At 40.2% G+C, this 21477-nt stretch overlaps 1 long non-coding RNA gene across 1 annotated transcript in view; it reads right to left on the bottom strand.

The window, feature by feature from the left end:
• LOC308068684 overlaps positions 1-16734 on the bottom strand; it is a 42616-nt gene extending 25882 nt beyond the window's left edge. The window contains exon 1 of the long non-coding RNA XR_013930061.1: positions 1-16734. This exon is cut by the window's left edge and continues 16182 nt beyond it. This is a non-coding gene — a long non-coding RNA (uncharacterized lncRNA).
• Positions 16735-21477: the final 4743 nt, after the last annotated feature.

The raw sequence follows: 21477 nt of genomic DNA on the forward strand, positions 1-21477 counted from the left end.
TTTTAATCTTTTCTTTATGGTATTAGCTTTTAGGATGGATTCCTGAGGATACAGCAGAAAGATTTGCATTATGTGTTTTTTAGCCTATTCCAATATCTATGAAATCTCACTCCAATATCACCAGATGAAATTTTATTTTTATGCCTTTTCCAGTAATATTAATAAATATTAACATTATGTTAATGCATAATTAAAATATTAACGTTAAATAAATGTTAAATAGCTAGATGCTTTCTAGGCTGAACTACACTTGCAGCCTTTGGCACTGTTGCTACGTAACAGCCATCGACGCCTGGGAATACTCGGAAGAGTTCAATTTTTCTTACTAATTTCTCCCTTACACATTTGCTGCTCCCAGGCTCACTCTGTGGCCTGTTGGGGAAATACTCTCCTTTCTGGACATACATGTTGCAGTGCTGTGTCCATGGAAACTGGAGTCCCAAACAGGCAAGAAAAACACAACATCAGTTTTTGCCTCCTCCAAGACCTAGTATTTAGCCCCAAATCATCTTCTGCACCTTCCTTATCTTCCAGATAATTGTTTGTTTCAAACTATTTATTTTTTTTCCTGGAATGGTTTAGTTTTCATCTTAGTTTTCAACTATTTTTAAAGGTATAAAGATTGATTACATTCTCCCCCTTTCTTTTTAGCTGCCATTTGTCACTGTTGTGAAAAACATCAAAATGAAGGCTACTTCTATTAAATGGGAAACACTATAATTCCCATGCAATTTGTCCTTGTATAAGAAAAAAAAGAAGAAATAGCCTTTCCTCCATGGCTAGATTTGATTTCCCCACATAAATCCGCACCTTTCACACGCCCCACCCACACATCATTTCATACATGCTGCCAAGTTAGTGAAATGCCACAGACAGCAAGCAAAAATTTTAGAAACAATTGCATCTATCTTGCGAATGGCACCCTCTGATTAGCTTTCTTACAATCAATCACACTGATATCTGATTCACAAAAGCTCAATTATGCCTCTGTAAAGGCAATTAGATGGAGACTTTAAAAGAACAGATTAAAAGGTTTGACTACTTGGTGAGAGTAATTTAAAAATATTAAAAGGAAATTACTTTTTAATTTTATGTATTCATCTATTTATAAGTTAATGAAATTAATGAGGCAAGAAATGAAATGGAAATTCCACAACTTTGCATTTCTATACTTAGTTTGTTTGCCAGGAGCAGTCCCAGAAAACTCATATTTACTACCAATCTACAGCTAAAAAAAATAAATAGCCTAATTGCAAGAGTTCTTCTATTACATATTTTGCCTCTTTTGTCTCATATAATCTGCAAATATCCCAAATAGCTCCCTGAAGGAGTCTCTGCTGGCCAGCAGGAAGCTGAAACCCTACTGTAAAAGTGTATAAAGTGACCCTGGAAAAATCAAGCATTTCTATTAAGGTTGTTCTTTCCCTTCTGCAAACAATATCTGCTCAGCTTTCTGTGTCAACATAACTTTGAAATAAGTCATTTGAGGAACTGAAAGCTGCGGCCTCGGAGCTATGAAAAAAAATAAAAAATAAAAAAAGCAGTTTTTAGAAGATATGTGTGTACTTGAAGTGTTCTCTTTCTGCCACTACAGATGGGGAAAGATACGCTTGTTTCTTTTGTCTTAGCTGGGAAAAGTCAGCAAAATCAAATATAAGAAAGGGCTTAAACTCAACCTGTGGTTCCTTTGCAAGTACTGGACACCTGTGCTTTTAATCAAGCACCCAAGTGAAAGATTAGTTCTGGTGGCTGATTAGACCAGGTCCTGTAACGAGGTAGCTAGGGAGCATCTCCTGCTGCTGACATCTTCTTGAGCATTTTCAGTCTATGGCTGGTTCTTGGTAGGCTGCTGTCCTTAACCCTTTTCCTTAAAAAATAAAAGATCATAATTCCCCATGCCAGCTCTGGGACATACTAATACATACAAGGAATTAATAGATTCTCAGAGACACAGGCTGGGCTATGTTGTTTAGAGCTGGTTTTGCTGGAAGCAGGATCACATCTCTGGATTAAGGTGGGTTGTGCTGTAGAAAGGAGGCTCCAAATGGGCAGTACACAAAGTTGTTGGTTGTTTAGGCCCTAAAAGCCGTCAGCAGGGAGAGCAAAGACAGACTGAGGGAATAAAAACCATCCGTGCTGAAATGAAGCAGAAGTGGGAACCACATCTCTTGAAAATTCTCCCCCTAGATGTCAGGAAAGTTAGTAAATACAACCTTATCAAAGTAGGTATTAATATTTGATAAAGATCTGATTTGGGGTGAACAGGATAGACACAAGAAACTTGGGGTTTTTTGATAAGGAAACTGACAGTTCCTGTAAAAGCTGACGTGTATCACAGAACGGTGGAGGCTGGGCAGGAACGCTGGGCTTTCTGTCTATGTCCTTAACCTCTAAACAAGTCAATAATCCAGTCGGAGCCCTGGTGTGGTGTGTCTTAATCCATTTAATATCGAACGTGTATGTTAGTAGTTGTAGAATGTAATTCAGAAGTGGAAAAACACTGGACTTCTCAAAACTCTTCCAACTCATCTCCTGAACAGTTTGGAAGAACAGCAAGTCTGACACTACTGCTCATCAAACCGGGGGGAGTCACTTGGTTGAATCCTAAGCTCCTTTGGGAACACCCTTAGAAGGAACGGGAAGGGGAACAAGCAAAGCATCAAAATCTGAATGATCATATTTATAATAAAAGGGAGTCAGTACAATTATTCTGGGAAAGTGACATCAGTAGCCTTTAGTTCTTCTGAGGAACAAAAGGAATACATAACTTTTGAGAAAAGTAGGAAAAAACACATCATTAGGGCTGGTGTTCCAAGCTAATATAACACTAACTCAGAACATATTTTACTTTTACTGGAAGCTGCGAAATGCTTAATTAAAAAGATCATGTTGGCAAGAAGTCTTTTTATTAGTTATATCTAATCACAAGCAATTACTGTAGCATTAAACAGGTAATATACCAAAAGTGTCGTTTATCGTTATGAGAGTCTATGTAGTTTAAAGCTCTGTTTAATAATGCCAACAATGGTGATAATAACAATAATGGACAAAATATTAGCAGGAAGCTTGTGAGACCATTTCCCCTCTTGTCCTTCCCAAAAGAAATCTTCCTGCCAATTTTGGACATCAAATTGCACTGCTAGGAATCAGCCAGATCAACAGTCACCAAGCTGCAGCGTTTGGGTCTCCCCCCACCAAATATGAATGTTTCCAAGCTTCTCTATATCAAAATGAGGTGGGTGAGCAACTCCCTTTTGCTCTGAACCAGGTTTCCTTGCTGGGCACTTGTTGTCGGTCCCTTGTCCTTGGAAACCAGGATGCAACATGGGCTCTTGCAGGGCTTTCTGTAAAAGCATCTTTCCTAGGACCCAGACCCAGGAACCCTTTTTACATTCATATCTTTCTTTAAGATGGATGTTTAAAGCACATTTTTTCAAAGTAAAGTAAGTCCTCTAAAATGACTGGCTGCAGATGGACCCACAGCACTTCAAAAGAGGCAGACATCTGGCTTTAAATGCTCGTTAGTCATTCTTTGCTTTGGCTGGGGTAACGAAGACATCCATCTGGATTTAATAATAAAACCCTGTAGATATTTCTTTTTTTTAATTTTCCCCATTACTTTTACACATAGACCTTGACCCTAACAGTCCTTCCTGTTCCCCATTTCCCTTCCACTAAGCAAGGATCTGCTATCTCATCTGACCTGTGAGTTTTCCTCTTCTTTTTCTGGTCTCACAGCTGAACAGGAGCTATCTTTTATTAAAAATCCCTCCTTTTTTTCTTCTCTCATCTAAAGCTTTTTTTTTAAATGCCTCACACAGGGATCTTCCCTTTTATAACTTCAAGGCCCATTTAAAAACAACTCCCAGATCAGTCTCAGCAGGGGACTTACGTGTTTGACTGTGATTTTGTCCCAAAACGCTGGCTTTGGCTCAGGTCTGATGGTGGTCCTCGTGCCTCAGCGGTCATCAGGCTTTAACTGCTTTCTATTTTTTCTAGACAAAATTATGCCGATGGGAGGTTACAAGGGACTCAGTGTATGTCAAAGCATTCGATTAAGGTACAGTTTTAGACCTCTACCCAGAATTCATAAATTCTGCATAAACAGATTCCCTGAGCCATCCCTGCTAAGTCACCTGTGAATATATGTGGGTAAGTATAAGTGCTTATGTAAGTAAAATAAACAAATAAAGTAACAGATGACATTATATCTTTAGTAACACTGAAATAAATCTTCAAAGTAAAAATCGGATTTAGTACATCATTGTCTGAAGACAGAATTTGGCCTAAGATGTTCAAAACCTTTAAGCATATTGACAATGAGCAGCAGTAAAACACTTAATTTCCCTATTTGCAGCAGCCCACTGTCCACACAGAAAATTTCAGGCCCTGCTCTGCAATTAACTTGACTTTGAGAGGGTTTTGGAGTCAGTTCCTAGACAAAAAACAATTGTACTGGAAGAAATCTCTACAGTATATTTTATTTTATATTTGAGTTATTTTGTATTTTATATCCTTTGAAAGTTTGAATCTAGACAAATTTTGTCCTTCCTTTATGATCTTCGTATCACTTTTACAGGGAGAGGTTTTGCATTCAGCTTCTGTAAACCAAGAAAATATCTTGATTTTCTCACCTACACAAATTATTATACATAAAGTCACGCTATCTTCTTTGATGCTTTCTCATTCAAATTGGCTTCAGTGTTATTAACTATATTGGCATCTACATGATTTTAGGTGCATCAGTGCATCCTTAGGTATTTACTATTTCTGTATTTCTCATTGCTATCTTGTGTTTTCCCTGGCACCCATCTTCTTGCCCCTGTTCACATCATTGTCTAATACAATTAATCAGCACAAAGTGCTGGTCTGTACAGTCACTGATTCAGAAATATTACAAAATCTCTGTCATTGCACCCTGACAATATCAAAATGATGTCAAGATATATTTCCATGAATCAAACAGTTACTTCTATGTAAGTGCAAATGCATCTTTTTTTCATGGGGAAAAAAAGGGACCTTTTCTGTAAAGCTTGATATCCAGAGAAAGAATTCTTTGTGTTTCTCCAATTTTGTTTGTTCTTCATTTGCTTCATGGATTATTATATTGAGAATATGGATATTGTAATGAGAGAATCTTTATTTCAATGACAGTTTGAGCTAGAACTATCTGAATCCACTCAACAGAAAATAAATTCACAGAAAATAACAAATAACCTCTGTCTTACAAAATAAAATAAATAATGTATTCAAACTTTACTGAGAAGTAGTGTGGAATCTTTTAAAAATACTAATTTATAAAATTTTATGCTCACATTTATTTCATCCATTTCAGGCTGATCTGCAAGTGGAACCATTTGTTAACCAAAGCAGAACAGAGAAGCAATAAATATTTAGAGTAAACCTAAGCAAAATATTTTTTTTCACTTTAAAAATACTTAGTAATAGTGCAAGAAATCCATGTCAATTCCTGCTTTTCTGTTTGCCACTACATTGTCAGCTTTTGTAGTGTGCTCTGAGCTCCACTGAAGTCTATAGTCAACACCAAAAATCCCTCGCTGGAGTAAAATCAAGCACTTTGTGAAAAATGTGGCACTGAAAATGAAGGCCTTGAAAAGTGAAAACACTTTTTCTTTTGTCCTGTGTTCTTATTATTAACTCTGTGAGCCCTCAGAAACCTTCAGCTTATTTTTCATGGAAATTACAAACACATTTCTGGCTCTATTCTCTGAACCGTCCACCAACACAGAAGACAACACTTACCCTCTCAGTTGCAAAGCAGAGCTTTGGAGCTGTTACTTACCCACAAAATAGACATAATACAGGCAGCAGCAGCCAGTAACTGTTGTCATCATCTCCACATTTTGCTCCAAAATATTCCAGTCTGGAAAAAAAAAAACCAACCAAAACCAAAACCCAACAAACCAACATTGCTGGAGCTGGAAAAGCCCTTCATTTGCAATCCCCTTAATAAGGCTAAGATTTTTTTAGCAGTCCCTGTCAACATGACAGGACATTTATTTTGGCCAGGATTCATATGTGTTGACAAGGGAACGAGCAAAGTCCTAACCCACTCTACACAGGAAATATTCCCATCAAAGGGTAACGCTGCTAAACTAGGACTTGTGGTGATTTTAAGAGATGAAGAATGCTGTATAAGCATCAATCCTCAGAGCAATTAAATCCTTCAGAAAGCAGTCATGTAACAGTACTTAAACTAAAATAAGAAGTAAAAGACCTAGATTCTTGGGTCACATACGACATAAAGCTCAAATTCTGCATTTTTAATTTTTTTTCCCAAGAAATGATTTGAAGAATATCCATTTTATTCAACTGCCAGACCTAAAGCTTTCCAAGATAATATACTGCTTCGTTTGATCCTACCTTGGCACAGGCACAATATGCCTTATTGTAATGCGAATCCTCTCTTTTGTTTCCTGTTTAACATTGGACATTTTAACAGAAGAAAAAAATGTTCACATTCCATCCAGGTCTCAAAAACATCTCTGCATCTTTTTGCGTTACTTCTGAAGATGGCACATCTCACATGTGTAAGATTGCACCTCCAATTTTTGTTTTCCGAAAGTTTCCCTGTCCCACAGCTCTTGTATTCACAGATCTGCAGTTTGAACCCATAAAATACTCCCCATCCTTACCTTGTGGAAAACACTGAATACAAAAAAATTGCACGTCTTAAATCTACATTCAGTTCTCCATCACATCAAGATGGTCCAGTTGAGATGACTGCCATGAACTCAGGCCCTCAGATTATTCACCCTGATAACCCAGAAGTCAAGCAGTAAATTTAGGCTCGCTACCATTGACTACAGCTAGGATTTATGACTGAGCTCCTCATACATGCTTGTATCAATGAATCATAATTGCTCTTCTGAGACAAGCTGGGGTTTGCTATTCGGACCTTCCCACTGCAAAATCAGCTGGCTGCCCTTGACAGTCACATTTTCGAAAAGTTTCATAGGTTTGCTTCATGTAGCTGTTAAATGTTACCCAGGCTCCTGATGCATCTGTGACAGCAGAGCCCAGTACTGCACAAAAAGCAAGGTCCTGGTGCCCAGTGAGAGGTGGGTTTGTAAAGCAAATCCCCCACTAGACAGGCCCATCACTATGACTGACCACTTCAGACAGTACAAGAAGCGCTTTTTAAGTGATTATGAATCCTTGGTGCCATATACCTCTTGTTGGAAGGTCTTCTAAAGGATTGTATAGACTTCTAAACACCTTCCTATTTCTTCTCTTGTTCTCCTCCATTCATTGTCAATGACCTCAGCTGCTGCATGGAGTTGTCCATCTGTTCTGTATAGGCTTCATACCATTGCATTAAGCCACATGTTTTTCATGTATGCCTGCATTTGTATTTGAGACAACCAGGTTGAAACAGTTCATTTTCCCCTTGCAAAGTCGTGGTTTATTTAGTTATTGCTTTTCTCTCCTGGAGTTTACTCCTGTGTTCAGCTTGGTACAGTGCTTTCTCCCAAGAAAGGTGCTTCCTACCTACATGAGAGAACCAGCTACAGTAGAAAGTTTCACCTCATCTTTCATTGCATCTTGACAGAAAAACCTCTTGGTCATAGGGCTCCTCACTAAGTTTTAATCATTTTTTTCATTATTTTGGACTCAGGTTTTCCTGACTTCCTTGAAAGAAAACTCTAAAATTTTAAATTTGTTTTCGTTTGCATTTTACTGCAACAATTTCAGTGAGGGTCGACACACCTTAATGGTAGAGGAATCTGTGCATGGCTGAGAATTTAACCATGTGCACCAAATAATTAAATATTTTCTGATGCAAGAGCACTGCACATTTTCACCTCACTTCTTCAGAGGAATATAAATGAGTGAGTCAGATGGGACTCTTTATTCTCTCTTTTAAAATATCTACTAATGGAGCAATTGCCGGAAGGCTGAGCCATAATGTAAATGTGTTTCTGACCAAAGGTCTAAATATTCCAGCACACTTCAGAGTATCCAGAGAAGTACATATAATTGCAGCCACTCCAGTTATCCAGCGGACTCCTGTAATTCTCCCAAGAGCACTGTTGGAAAGAAAGAAGCAGACATGGGGAAGTTGTTGGAGTAAATTTTGATCTAACTGAACTGAAGCTCCTGCTTCTATTACAGGAAGAAAGATTCTTTGCAGAGGCCAAAAACAATTACAGTAAAATATACCATAGTTCTTCTTTGACATCAGAAACGTGTATAATGAATATTTATTTGCAGCATAAAGACTGTCTTCTAAGAGGATACTTAAGTCTATCCTTTTTGATATACAGGAGAGGGAAAAGAGCCACCAAAGGAGAGGGGACAAATGGAGAGGAGAGCAATGGTATTAGTACAAAGGAGAACCAGGGCATTTGGATGAAAGAGTTTAATAAGAAGTAAACCAACACAAACAGAGCTGTAAATTAGACCTGAAATTATTAATACAAAGTGAAATCATGCAAGACATATGGCGAGAAGATTTAGCATTACACACTGAATTAGGAAATTGTCAAGAACTGTACTGTCCCTTCCCCTGGAGAACATGTACCATTCATATCTGTTACTCAAATTTAAAGGATTCCGTATGCTTTTCTAACTTCACGTTTTTCTAGATGGGTGGATGAAAGAAGGTCAGAGGTTTAATAAGAACATAGGAAAGGAAGGGACAATTAGCAAAAAAAGGAGCAGACAACGAGAAAGATGATCAACTAGTAAAAAGAGTCAGACTGGGTTATTATTAGCTTCTCCTGCAAATACAGAAATTGTTTGAAAAGAAGTTAAAGACCTACATAAAAGGCTTTTTTTCAGAGGAAAGGTATATTTGCAATTTGGTCAAATCCTGAAATGAGTCTGTGCTTTCATATAGATTTACATGTCCTCCTTCCACAATTTCAAAAGATATTAAAAAAAAATCCTCATTACCTATTTTCTTAATGTTAATTGTTGTCAAAGACCCTGATCTGTTTTGACAGTCGTGGTACATTTATATGCGGCTTCTCAGCTGGAAAGGAGCTGAAGCAGAAGGAAGGATTTTTCTAGACTAGATTGCTAGGACACAAGTTTTTGGCTGTGCAAATATGCTCTGACTCTCAAGTAGGTATGTGCATGTGCTTGCTAAGTGTTTAAAATATTTTTAGCTTTGGATTTTCACCAACTTGTAAACTTTCAGTGTGCCTGTGCACATTCATTCTTTTTCTCATTGTAAACTTCCTCACCTTTGGGAAAAAAAATGGCTTGAAATTATGTTAGGAGAGTAAACACACTTAGCCCTAGGTCTAGGTCAAACATTGACTCTGAGAAACAATAATTGTGTCAGTAAATTATTTCTGGCACAATATCTGTCACCTGTTTCAAAAGAGTTGAAGGCAAACATGCCCATTCCTCAGCTTAAACAAATCTGGCCTCCATGCTGCTGAGCTGGCTAGAGATGGTTACATTTTTCTCCTTTTTTAAATCAAGATCCTTGTTGCCAGGTTTCAACAGCAGCCATTTTAAGCCATGGGTTTGGGGTTTTTTGGTTGGTGTTTTGTTTTGTTTTGTTTTGTTTTGTTTTCCCCTACCATCTACTATTTTCTTCTTTGTTTTCTGAGGGGGAATTTGAGGGCTTCACTCTGCAGGAGACTGGACAGTTGCTTTCCCTGTGCTCACGTCTCCCCTTCTGCTGGAAGGTCAATGTCTACGAAGGACTTAAAACTTAGGGAACCAGTTAAAGTACTCAATGCAAGTATACTTATAAACACCAGGAAATGAAAATCCTATTTATTTTTACTACCATTGCATAGGAGAATAATATTATATAGATGTATCCTCGCATCTGTTCTGGAAAGCTCATCTTCAGAAACATAGTTCAGGACTCACCGAATGCAGCAGCTACTTCTGTTGATGCTCATACTAGTTTAAAGCTTAACTGCTGTGTTATTATTAGTTGCTTCTCAGTTTGCTTCTCACTTTACTCATTTCTGAAGTTTTTTTAGAGCAATCCTGTTATTTTCCATCCTAAATGAGGAAAACCAGATGGACAAGATGGGTCACAGATAGCCTTGAAATTATGCTATATTCTTCAAGGAAAGGACAAAATCCTGCAGTTTTATCATTTATGAGTAGCTGTTTACTTATACTGCCTCATAACTAGACCTTGGGATTCATTAATGACTAAAAGTCAGAGACCCAGTAGCAAGCATTTCTGTAAAGCTTAGTGAGTAAAAAAAGTCGTATGTATCTTTCATATTATAGTACAGAAGAATAATAACATGAAATAACCCAGAGTGTGCTGCAATGTAAATGTATCAGCTGTGGGTCTGCATAAAAATAAGAAGATACATAAAACTTTACAGCCAATGTCTTTTTAATATTCTAAATTACCACATAAGCATAAAAAATTACTTTGCCTATGTCTGGTTAGCCAAGGAGGCCAGAGGTCTAATGTTTTATCTTCTAAATTTATTTAAAGAAATAAACCAAACTGTCTTTGAAAAGTATGCCGATGCAAAAATAATGATTACATGCAAAAACCTTAGCATAAAATGAAATTAGACAAGAAATAAGGGAAATGATACAATACTATTTCAATGATTAAATCCATTTAGTCTGGGGTCATGCTGTATTGAGGGAAGACATTATACAGGCAGGGCAATATTTTCCTTTCCTATAGAGAAGACTGGAGTTTGTTTGACTCCAACACCTTAGCAATGTGTGTGACACAGGAAATTTTTTTAACTGTCATGTTAGTAGGAAATGAAAACTGTACCTCTTGAATGCAAATCTTGCCACTATGACCCATGTATTCTTGAGTTTGGATTATTTCAAAAGGCCATACTGCTAGTCACCTCAGCAAATCAAGGTCAATCATATCTCCCGCATTCAATGTTTTAGCAGAAACAAGTCTGAGTTTGTAAACAAGCTCTCCTCATCTGCTGATCCCTTACCCCTTCTCTGTACCTACTCCAGTCTGGATTCAACTTCTCCACAGGTAAAGTATGCAGCAACTCACTTCAGAGTCTTATTCAGTAACCTAAATATTTTGTTGTCACAGAGTCAAAGAAGGTGGGGGTTGGCAGGACCCTCTGGAGGTCAGCCAGCCCTTCCCCCGGCCGGAGCAGGTTCCCTGGAGCAGGCTGCACAGGGTCACGTCCAGGCGGGTCTGCAATGTCTCCGGAGAAGGAGACCCCGCAGGCTCCCTGGGCAGCCTGTGCCAGGGCTCCGGCACACTCCAGGTAAGGACGTTTTTCCTCCTGTGCAGGGGGAAGTTGCTGTGTTGCAGTTTGTGCCCGTCGCCCCTTGTCCTGTCGCTGGGCACCCCTGGAAAGAGCCTGGCCCCGTCCCCTGGACGGCCGCCCTTAAGGGGTTTGCAGCCATCGATGAGATCCCCTCTCAGCCTCCTCTGCTCCGGGCCGAAGGACCCAGCTCCCTCAGCCTTTCCCCAGCCGGGGGATGCTCCAGCCCCCTCTTCACCTGCGTAGCCCGCGCTGGCCCCTCTCCAGCAGTTCCCTGTCTCTCTTGGACTGGGAGCCCAGCACTGGACACAGCACTCCAGATGTGACCTCACCAGGGCAGAGCAGAAGGAGGGGGATCAGCTCCCTTGACCTGCTGGCCACGTTCCTCCTAATGCCCGCCAGAACCCCAACTGGCCGCTTGGCCACCACAGCACGCTGCTGGCCCATGGGCAACTTTCTGTCTACCAGAACTCCCAGGTCCTCCTGCGCAGATCTGCCTTCTGGCAGGCCAGCCCCAACCTGTGCTGGTGTGTGGGGCTGTTCCTCCCCACGTGCAGGACACTACACTGGCCTTTGTTGAACTTTGTTAGGTCCCTCTATGCCCAGGTCTCCAGCCTGCCCAGGTCTCACTGAACAGCAGCGTAGCCTGCTGGGGCATCAGCCGCTCCTCCCAGTTTGGTATCATCAGCAAACTTGCTGAGGGCACACTCTGTCCCTTCATCCAGGTCACTGATGAGCAAGCTGAACAGGGCTGGAGCCAGCACTGACCCCTGGGGCACATCGTTAGCTACAGGCCTCCAGCTTGACTCTGCACCGCTGATCACAACCCTCTGAGCTCCACCATTCAGGCAGTTCCCAGCCCACCTCACTGTCCACTCACCCTACCCACACTTTCTGAGCTTCTCTATGAGGATGTTATAGAAGACAGTGTGAAAAGCCTTGCTGAACTCAAGGTAGACAACATCCAATGCTGTCCTCTCCTCTACTCAGCCAGTCATTCCATCATAGAAGGCTATTAGGTTGGTCAGGTATGATTTCCCCTTGGTGAATCTATGTTACTACTGATGACCTTCTTTTCCTCCACATGCTTCGCGATGTCATCCAGGATGAGCCGTTCCATCACCTTTCCAGTGATGCAGGTGAAGGCTGACTGGCCTGTAGTTGCCTGGGCCCTCCTTCTGCTTGTTGAAGATTGGAGTGACATTGGCTTTCCTCCTGTCCTCAGGCATCTCTTCTGTCCTCCATGACCTTTCAAAGATGATGAAGCCAGATCCCTCAGCACTTGGGGGTCCATTCCATTGGGGCCCATGGATTTGTGGGTGGCAATTTTGCCTAAATGATCTCTAACCCGATCTTCCTTGACCAAGGGAAAATCTCTTGCCTCCAGGGTTTGGGATTCCTGAGAGCCAGCCTTGGCAGTAAAGACTGAAACAAAGAAGGCATTCAGTAACTCCGCCTTCTCTGTACCCTTCATCACCAGGGCACCCACCTCATTCAGCAGTGGGCCCACATTGTCCCTAGTCACCCCTTTCCTACTGATGTACTTGAAGAAGCCCTTGTCCTTGACGACACTTCACTGGAAAGAGGTTGCAGTTGCAGCCCTACAGAGCAACTCATATGCAGCATGCAGCTGAATACTATGTTATATTTTTATATGTGTCAAAAAGATGACTTCATCACCATGTTCTCTACCTGAACGAACAATTTCCCATATTGTACCAAACAAGATGTTTTGCTGAAAGCAAAACCCCAAGATATCCATTGTCTTTACCTTTTCCTCTCCCCCCTCAACTATGCAATGTCTAAAAAAAATATGATGATTTATAGATAGGGAATTTATGGAGCATTTTACTCTATTTCCTCATATGCATTTTTTTTCATTCCAAATACAGATGGAGGTGAGCCTAGAAGAGGTACAGCAGCGGTTTCACATCTTGTCTCAAACTGTTTTTTCTCAAGACCAACTTCTGCGAGTTGAAAAGGCTACCTCTGAATGTCTAGACAACTTTGTGTGAAGTTGCATGTCAATAGATAAGACTGTTTAAGATTCTTAAGACTTTAATTTGTTATTTACTTACATGGTTGGCATCACTTTGAGCATGAAAAATGCAAGCTAAAATCAGGCTAATGAAAGGACTGGACTTTAGACCATGCATATGCAATTTGTTGAACTCAATGCCATCAGATATCATACAGGGAAGGAGTTTAGAAGGCTTCAAATGGATGATTAGCCATTGGTATGGATGGAGTGAATGTTGACTGAACATCAAGGACATAACAAAAGGGCTATGAGCCCTTGTGCTTCAGACCATAACAGTTAACTGCAGTGCTTAGGAGGCAGATACTGTTATGACCTGGTCTCTCCATCACCAACAGGATTACTGTACTTTCTTCTGAAACATCAAGCAATGCCTAAAGGAGCAAAGGATGCTGCAGTGGATGGACCACAGGACAGTTGTGATATTCCAAGAAACTAACCCAGAAATTCAAACCTTACAATTTTAAACCTCTTAATCAATTCAATCATTTATTCTGCTTATTCTGTTTGTAAACTCCATTAAAGTGCATTAATGAACTATAATACTGAAGGCAGACAAGAAATCTAATTATCTTTTGTCGCAAAGCACCATATGCCTCTTTTAGCTTCAAATAATAGACTGAAGAACATTAGTATTTTAAATGAATCTTTGATGAAGTTGAACAAGAGAGAAGGGCGGGGAGGGGGGGGGAGCGGGAAAAGTTAACCAATATATTCCAGATACATTGCTTTTTACTGGATGGGTTTAGCTTGTCACATACTTATTTTGCAGCATACCAAAGGGTAAATGAAAACAGGTGACACAGTTAGTCACTTTTATGTGAGACATCATTTTCCTTCCAGCTGTGGCCCTGAGGAAGTTTTTGTTCAGGGTTTTTTTCTTATTACTGTATGTTTGGCATGCTCATCTGGTTGCAAAAGCACCAGATGTCTCCATTGACTTTTTGAATGAACAAACAAACTAGAAAATAATAATAATTTTAAACCCCTTCATATATTGCACACATAAAGGATGGTCCTGTTCTTTGGTATTTAGTTTTTACTCCAAAATATTATACTGTGAAAAATAAAAAAACAAACACCACCCCAACCCATCAAAACAAAACAACCCGTGCCCAAAGCAATACCTTCCTCTGGCTGACAAGTGTGGATCCACTGAACCAAAGGTTACTTACTCAGGAGAGAAGCCAATGCATTCCCTCTCCAGCCTGCTGGGTTTCTATGTGTGCCAAGGAAAGCAAGGCTGGTGGGTGCCGCAGTGGGCCTATCAGCCTGCCCCAAGCCACAATCTTCAGCCAGGACCTCACACACTGGATTTGTGCTGTTGACACCACACAAGGGATTTCTCCAGCCCATACTTCAGAGAGGGACTTGTTGCCCCAAGGAGCCTGAACAGGCACGCAGAGCTCACCCTGCTTCACCTCTTTCTCCAGTGGGATGCTGAGCCATGTGCCAAATATGGTGTCCATTTTTCCAGGGGTATCTGTAAGGAGATGAACCCTGTTTTCACATGGCAGCCCTCCTGGTGACAAGAACAACAGTGTGGAAAACCAGTTGTTTTAAAATGTTTCTGTTGCCCACCTCTGAAATTTTCCTTTTCCTCTTCCTTCCTTGTTTCCAGGTTTTACATGAGCGTTTCTGAGGTAACCAGTGTAGTTGTACAGATCTTCCCATCAGCAGCAGCTACCAGAAATTTTTTAATATGTATGATTAGTCTTTTATTGAGTAGTCCATAAGTAAACTTATAAAATGAACCAGTGGCTGTTTAGAAAATTTAAGTTTAAACAAACAAACAAACAAAAGCTATTTTAGACACTTGGCAAGACTCGTTTTGCTTTGTCGCCAGCCAGAAAGAAATCAGAAACCGTTTGGCATGTTTGTAAGGGTAATGAAGGCGTACACATGGACTACCACTAGCACTGCCTCATGAAGCCTTTCCATGCTCTTCGAGGGGATTACTGCAAGCCTGTAACTTTAACACTGCGCTTGAAAGAAAAATGAAATGGTTGGACCTTTCGGTGCCAGCTTTTGCTCCCTTTCTTTATACTTCCTACCCCATTGCTCATTTTAAGTTCATTTTATAACCCTTAGTTACCTGTACTGAAATTATTCTCTTATTTAGGAAGGTGGAGAACTGGTAGAAATTTCAGCGGGCTCAGGGTTGCTCAGTTTTTACTCCTCTGCCTGTTTTCCAGCAGAGCTAGAGGCCATCTGTCTTGCAGGATCTGAATTTTTTATATTTTAAATGCATTTTTCACTTTTATGTTACTGATGTGAAATGATGTGCTCATTTCAGGTTATGTGTCTTTGCCTTGATGTACAACATAAACAATGTACCTTTATAGTTGATATTTAGGGAAAAGAAGAAAAAGGCTTTCATACAGGCATGCACACACATTTGCTCTGGTTTTCTTTTGAAGGATTACTCACATTCTTTCCAAAAGAAGTCGACAATGTTTTTTTCTCAGAAAGGAAATTAATTATAACAGCAGCTTCTGTTTTCCTTAAATATATTAGTACTTTAATATTTGATACTGGGTTAAGATCTGAAAAGAGAAATAAAAGCTGTTAAATCTTTTACACATCACTTCAATTTCCTCAGAAAGTCTGGGAAAGCAATTCCATCTATTCTATTCATTACATAGAGCAAAAGAGGATTATTTAAAATGTGTTCAGAGACCTTAACTATGCAATATCCTGGTGGAATTCACATGTAATGAAGATTTTAGACCAAATTCTGCTTTCAGATAAAGCCACGGTAATATCTTTTACTTTAGGACCGGTTTGACTGGAAACAGATCTTGCCCACATCCCACTCTGGCAGTTTTTTGGACAACGTCTCCTTCTCTGCTCAGGGAACTGTTCACATGGGTCAATCCTGCTTTGAATGGAGACTCAGGGACCATCAGTCACCTGCAGCACGCTCTCATTCTGAGTGCAGAGTGAGAGAATTTGGAAACTAGATAAAGTAATGTAATATTGGTTAGCTAAAGAAATTTACTCAAAGCAATAATCCACAAATTAAAATGTTTTTAACCTATCCTAAGAATGCCCTTTTTCAGTTTCACCCACAGAAAGAGAGGCATAGCTGGCTAATATAATTTCCAGACTGAAAAGAAATATTTTCCTAGCTAAGCATTTCATTTGGATCCTGACAGTTCATTCAAGATCCTTTGGGTTTTCATCTCTCCACTTCAAGTATATTATTCCAGATAATAGCTACAGTATTTACCATTTTTATCTCCCTCTCTCAGTGGTTCTATGAAAGTGTTTTTTGCATATATTGGTCTAAAATGTTTCTTTGCAGGGCTTCTGAGTGCACTGAGGGGCACTCCAGCCAGTGGTAGCTGGAAGTGGGTGCTTAAGACACTTTGGACCTGTTTTTTTTTCCCTTGTTAACAACTACGTTTTTGTATACTCATTTTAAATTAGTCCATCCACATTAGCCTTAATTGCATTTCTTTATGAAGTGTCTCTCCTGCACCCTTTTTAAGAAGGATGATGATGCAAAAGAAGAAAAATGATTCTTTTGCAGCTGGCCTCGGTTTTTTGGGCTGCATTTTCAATTTTCCTGGAATAATGGATCTTGTATTACTGCTGAAATGTGGAATACAGTTGGGGGTGGTTAGGGGGGGGTGTGCCTGCATCCTCACCAAAAGCTGCTGAGAAAGAGACATTAATTTGATCCCACCTCTGGCTGAGGAGATCTTTCAGCCCCATCCCAAAGCTACTAGTCTAACCTCAGTCTACTAATAAAGTGCAAAAGTACCTCTCTTCTACATTTCAAAAGAAAGCACACAGACACCTCGCTTCATTCAAGACTTTCAAGTGAGACACATGTGGATGGTAGCACATCTTCAAAGTCCCAAGTAAGAAACCTGTGCTGCAGTGGGGACAGCATGTAAAGGACTTTCCTCTTTTTATGTCTTGCACTTATTTCTTTTAAGTGGGTCTCTCCTTAATTGTGTTGTTGAGGATGTCTCCTTGTACAGTTTTACATCCACTTAGAGAAAGACTAGGAAGCAAATAACCAAAATCTGCTTTTTTTAAAAAAAAATTGTTTTTTTCTTTCAGTTGGACTTGATCATTGCAGGTCCCTTGCACATTATTCCCTTTTCTATCCTTTTTAATGGTTTCGGTCTTAAGCATCATTTGCACGAGTAGCTCCCCATCCTATCTTTGGCCAACAGCTTTTTGAAGTTTCCCATCTTCACTGCAGAATGATTCTCTGATCACCAGGAAAGAAGAGAGAAACTGACAGTTTCCCCTGAGCCGTCATAAATATTTCCTGCCAGGACGCCCATGTTAAGATGGAGCTGGTGATCTCATTTTGCAGCTGTATCACTGAATCACAAAAAGGAATCGTACGGTGTTCCTGCTTATAGAGCTCATAAAGCCCCAGCAAGATCTCTGTCCCCATGTGCCCATGCTAAAGAATGGATATCGCAAAGCTTGGATATCATCCAAATCCCTGCTTTCTGTTTCCAGTTCTCTGTTTTCAGCAGCTGAGCTTTTCAAATTTATACGAGAATAATGTGACCTCAGGAGATCTTTATTTAAACAAATAGAATTAGGTAGTATAGCTATGTTGCTAATGACAGTTCCTGAAACACATTTAACAGCGATTTGATATTATTACAGCTAAGTAGTTTTCATAAGGCCCCAGTTAAATATTTCTTCACTAACTCATCAAGACAAAGAGTTGACCTCAGCTTTCTTTCAGAGTCCATCAATACAGCTCCTTGGGAAGCAGAAGGGCCGTTTAAAACAAAAACAGATCCAAGAACTTCCACCTCCTCCTGTTCCACATTAGCTAAACACACGGAGCCCGCAGGGCTGCCCATCCCCTGATGGCTCATAACAGCCGTTTTCATTCTATCTTTAAGGGTAAAGTTCTTCATAAAGGTGGGCTGCCTGCTGGGCTCCTGATGGATTTAAGACCTTGATATTCAGATTATAGCAGAAGTAGCTAAAACGGAAGGAAAATATGTTCTAGTCTTGCCGTTGTGTTCAACGAATGACTAATCGCATCAGGCATTTTTTTCAAATGAGCATTATTTGTGTTTAGCCTTCATTAGTGTGGTTTAGATTAAGCAGGCGGTTACAGTAAACCCTATGCAAATCGGGATGCACTTTGTTTTAAATGCCACACTGTAAAAACCTCTTAAGCTTCTCTACGAAAGGGCCTAAGGGTCATAATATTTCTAGAGATCCATGAAAAGGGTTAGAAAAAAACCCTACACACAAGCTTTTGTGTGAATTTAATTTAAATTAATAAGATGAAGCTATTAGCAGGAAGGAAAAAGATTCTGCCAATAAGGGAGAATCACTGCATTTTGTCAGCATGATAGAAATGTTTTGTAGCTTTTTGCTTCAGAATATGCGTATTGCAAAGCTCACCACCCCTGCAGTTCCCCTAGCCCTTTCTGGGCTCAGTGCCTGTCATATCCAGAAGCAACGCCCCTTACCCCCACGTGCTCCTCTCAGCTTGGTCACCCTGGGAGAGCTGGGCTCGTTTTCCTGCCCTTCCTGCAAAGAAGCAGCTGAAAGGAGACAGTGGAAATACAGACACACATATTTCCCTCAAAGTACATCTAACAGGAGACCTGCATGAATTTTTGAGGATGGCATACACATTATTTGGTGCTTGATCTCTTTGGTCTTGAAAAGCTCTGCTGGATTGAGGGACAGGTTTGGGCTGCCAGGCAGATCTGGTGGCCTAGAGGTGGCCAGCAGGCTCTCAGAAAGGTTTCTGAGTTACCTGAAGTTTATCTGCTGCCTGGAAAAGTCCTTCTACCCCATGTCCTGCTGGCAACAGCTTTGCTGCTTGTGTCAGTCTGTGAAGACACCCTATTATCCTGGGCGTCCTTGTCCATGCCTTCTACTTGCACTCTGTAATTTTAAGCCTGAACTAATGTAAATCTATGTCCTCCAAAATGTCAAGGCCCATTTCCTTCAATCTTCCTATCATGAGCATTATCTTCTAAACATTGTGTGAGATACATACGGTTTCCTGACTGGCACACAGCTCCCTCTTCCAATTCCAGATAAAATTAACAGTATGAGCTCTTCCCTTTATTCAAGGTCAGATTTTTGCAACAAGCCCTTGTAGTCTGGGGACTAAAAAAGTCATCAGACCTCTGGATGCAGTGCCTGGCTGATGGTGGACCAGGGACCTTGTCAAAGTCTGCCACAGCCTTGTCAGCACTTGGCAATGCATCAACAAGCAGAGCTGGTGGGACAAAGGATGAGCCACCCCAGCACCAGAGCAGCAGGACACTGCTGTGGGAAACTCTGGTTGCTCTTCATGACCTAAAGAAATAACTACAGAAAAATAAAATTTTGCTTAAAAATGGAAGGAGATATGATTGAAACCCCTCTATGGAGAGTTTTAAAGCACCCAAGGGACCATACTCTGAGTTTATAAGCAGGCCACCTTCTGCTGAGTCCTTTCAGCATCCGCTGCAAACACGTGCATGTGTTGAAAAGTGAATAAGCAGCATTACATTTTCCCCTTTGGGGAAAAAGTCTGAAAGCACTTTTTCCTTTTTAATATACTAAGAGGTGTGAAAGATTTCATGCCACCTTCAGATGTCAGCATCAGGTTAGGATGTGATGACAGGGGACATAAGGTATTGCTGGACAGTAAAATGCCTCTGGCCACAAGTAAGCCTATCCTCGTTAATTTTATCTCAACCCCATCTCCCTGATTTGTCACTGGCTCTGAATTCTTCAATCCCTTCTCTCCATAAAAATGTCTAGCTGTCTCTTAAATTCATTTATGCCATTGCCTTTTATGACCTTACTTGATAACTTACTCTTTGTGTTTTCCACCCTGAGTAAAAAGCCCTGCCGGAGTGCATTCCCTCATTGGTCTTAATTTCCTAATTTTGAGGTTGTGTGGCTGTCTTCTCTGCCCATATTCCTCACCAATATGAACATTATATATATGGATGTTTATTTTTTCTCAGTAGCTAAAAAAAAAAAAAAAGTTGTTTCTTTTTTTTGAAATCTTTTTAAATAGCAGTTCATTTACTGAAAGACCTGTGGGCAGCCTTTTTCACATTTTTATGCCAGCTGTAAATTTCAAAAAAGTTTTAAGAAACCTTACTTTTTCACAGTACATATGTATACTACACATATAGCAGGGACTCATTACCAGGGTTGAGCTTGGGCCAGATAAACCCAGCCCGGCACTAAGTTGCTAGCTTTGGCAAGTTTCTTCCCAACATACTAGTCTTTTCCCATTTTCTATGGATTGTATATTTTAAACCATCTTCCTCTACTGTGTCGACCATCAACAGCTGAGAACACAACCTCCACAAAAACTTTCCTCCAGGCTGTCTTGATAATTTTTTGCAATGCTTAGAAGCTTAATAAACTTCAAGAAACAGTAATGAGAATACTATGGTCACACATATACCTCTGCTTTCCCCGCTTCAGCTTGGGTTATCCACAAAACTCTTATATGCATTTTCTATTTCAAGACTTTGTGCTCCAGTCCAGCTCAAAAGGCATTATTAAGACTTTCCCAATTTCATTTCTGTGCAGATTTCATTGTCCGTCATGGTCAATATATCTTCCCTTAATTTTCACAGAGTCCAGCCAGGTAGGTCATGACCAGATTCTTCTATAATCTTTTTATATATTTAGACACTGTAATGAGATCATCATCCAGTCTGCTTTTTCTTTCAGGCTAAATATGCTACACTTTTTGAGTCTCTTTCTCATCTATGGCATAAATTTAACTCCTTACCTTTCCTGTGCTAACTCTAAAAACTGACTAAAGTGTCAAAGCTGTGGGTGGCATTTCAATCTTTGTACTTTTGAGTTAATAGATAATTTTAAACATATGGTGGGTCCAGCTTAGGTACAGTCCTTACACTTTTCTTAAGCAGAAAGATCTGCTTCCATGACACTGCTGAGTGTTGCAGAAGCTGCCATTTGGGAGCAGCCAAAAAAAAAACAAACCCAAAACAAAACAAAACAAACCATCCACAACCAAAAAATAGAGGCTGACTGCTAATGCCTACATGTTGGCTATTCTGGCTGGTTATACTGGGACCTGCTGGTTATCGTCATCAGCATCCAGCCCACTAGATAGAAAGAAGGATAAAGGGTCAAGGTATTCCTGCTCCTTTGTTATAAATCATGCAGACCACAGAGCTTTGGTAGGAAATGGAGTAAATCCCCAGCAAAACAACCCAAAGTCTGGCGTGGAACACACAT

This window comes from Falco punctatus (assembly GCF_963210335.1).
Source record: "Falco punctatus genome assembly, chromosome: 8".
Taxonomy (NCBI): domain Eukaryota; kingdom Metazoa; phylum Chordata; class Aves; order Falconiformes; family Falconidae; genus Falco; species Falco punctatus.